Source organism: Nicotiana attenuata, unplaced genomic scaffold (genome assembly GCF_001879085.1).
Source record: "Nicotiana attenuata strain UT unplaced genomic scaffold, NIATTr2, whole genome shotgun sequence".
Lineage (NCBI taxonomy): Eukaryota > Viridiplantae > Streptophyta > Magnoliopsida > Solanales > Solanaceae > Nicotiana > Nicotiana attenuata.
In genome coordinates this window covers 209,247-211,502 of record NW_017671321.1, presented here as the reverse complement: position 1 = coordinate 211,502, position 2,256 = coordinate 209,247, and positions in this window count along the sequence as shown.

Sequence of the window (2,256 nt, the reverse complement as noted above, 5' to 3'; positions counted from 1 at the left end):
CAAGCCTCCAAAATACTCAATTGCTCACCCTCCGAGACACACCTTCGAATCACACCATCCGTGCAAATCTTAAACAAGTACGGATCATCCCAGTAGAAATCCAAATTATCCCGTTTGAGCTTCTTCCTTTGGTTAGAAGAGAGCTCACACGGAACAATTCCAGTTACAATGAAATTGGCGATGTCCGCGAACCATGGCATGTCACTCATTGATACGGAAAGAAGTTGTTCGTCGGGGAATATATCATTTATCTCTAGGCCGTCACATGGCCTTCCTTCCTCTTCCAAGCGGGACAAATGGTCCGCAACTTGGTTTTCACTTCCCTTCTGGTCCATTATTTCTAAGTCAAACTCTTGAAGAAGTAACACCCATCTCATCAATGTTGCCTTGGAATCTTTCCTGGTCATCAAATACCTAAAGGCGGCATGGTTGGTGTGCACAATTACCTTGGCCCCCATAAGATATGGCCTAAATTTTTCCATGGCAAACACAATGGCCAACAATTCCTTCTCCGTCACCGTGTAATTCCGTTGAGCTTCATTCATAGTCTTACTTGCATAGTACACGGGATGGAACATTTTGCTCACTCGTTGGCCCAACACCGCCCCAACCGCAACGTCACTTGCATCGCACATTAGTTCGAAGGGCAAACTCCAATTGGGTGCGGTAATGATCGGGGTGGTGGTCAACTTGTGCTTTAGAAGTTCAAAGGCCTCCATGCATTTTTCATCAAAAACAAACTTAGCATCTTTCTCTAGCAACTTGCAAAGGGGATTTACAGCCTTCGAGAAATCTTTGATAAACCGCCGGTAGAACCCGGCATGCCCAAGGAAACTCCTCACCCCTTTGACAGAAGTGGGGGGAGGAAGTCTTGAAATCACCTCGATTTTAGCCTTGTCTACCTCAATCCCATGCTTAGAAATCTTGTGACCCAACACTATACCTTCTTCAACCATAAAATGGCATTTTTCCCAATTGAGAACGAGATTAGTTTCTTCACATCGGGCCAAGACTCTATCCAAATTTCCTAAACACTCTTCAAAGAAATCACCAACCACACTAAAATCATCCATAAAGACCTCCAATATGTCTTTCACCATGTCGGTGAAAATAGCCATCATGCATCATTGGAAGGTCGCCGGAGTATTGCACAACCCGAACGGCATCGGAGAAAAAACAAATGTACCATATGGGCATGTGAAAGTGGTCTTCTCTTGGTCCTCCGGGGCAATTAAGATTTGATTATAGCCCGAATACCCATCTAAAAATCAATAAAAGGCTCGCCCCACAAGACGGTCAAGCATTTGGTCAAGGAATGGCAAAGGGAAATGATCCTTTCGGATCACCTTGTTTAGCTTCCGATAGTCCATGCATACCCGCCATCCGGTAACCGTCCGAGTGGGAATAAGTTCATTGTTTTCATTAGTCACCACAGTCATCCCACCTTTCTTCGGCACACATTGCACCGGAGAAGTCCATGAGCTATCGGAGATTGGATACACCACACCTGCATCTAGCCACTTGATCACCTCTTTTTTCACCACTTCTTACATTGCCTCATTGAGCCTCCTTTGATGTTCTAAGGAAGGCCTTGCATCATCCTCCAAGATAATTTTGTGCATACAAAATGCGGGGCTTATTCCCCGAATGTCCGCCAGAGTCCATCCAATTGCCCTTTTTCGCATTTGAAGCACCGCCAATGTGGCATCAACCTGCATGTTAGTAAGACAAGAGGAAAGAATAACTGGTAAAGTTGAATTAGAGCCTAAGAATTCATACCTGAGGTGTGGAGGAAGTGGCATCAACTCTAACACCGGTGGCTCCACAATTGATGGTTTGGTTGGTGGAGTTTTCCGATTTTCAAGATCCAAAGATAATTTTCTTGGCTCATAGGAATAAGAGCCCATCCCATGTAAGGCATTGACACACTCCACTCTGCTTGCATCATCATTGATATCAAGATTTAATAGCACGGCCTCAAGGGGATCCTCCACGTTGATCATAAAACTTGTGTCATCCACTATCAAAGCTGTGACAATGTCCACAAATGAGCACACCTCGGTGCTATTGGGCTACTTCAAGGATTTGCAAACATGGAAGACGACCTTCTCATCACCTACCCTGAAAGTTAGTTCACCCGCTTCAACATCAACCAATGCCTTCCCCGTTGCAAGGAAAGGTCTCCCTAGAATAATTGGGACCTCATAGTCCACCTCACAATCTAAAATCACAAAGTCCGCAGGAAAAATGAATTTG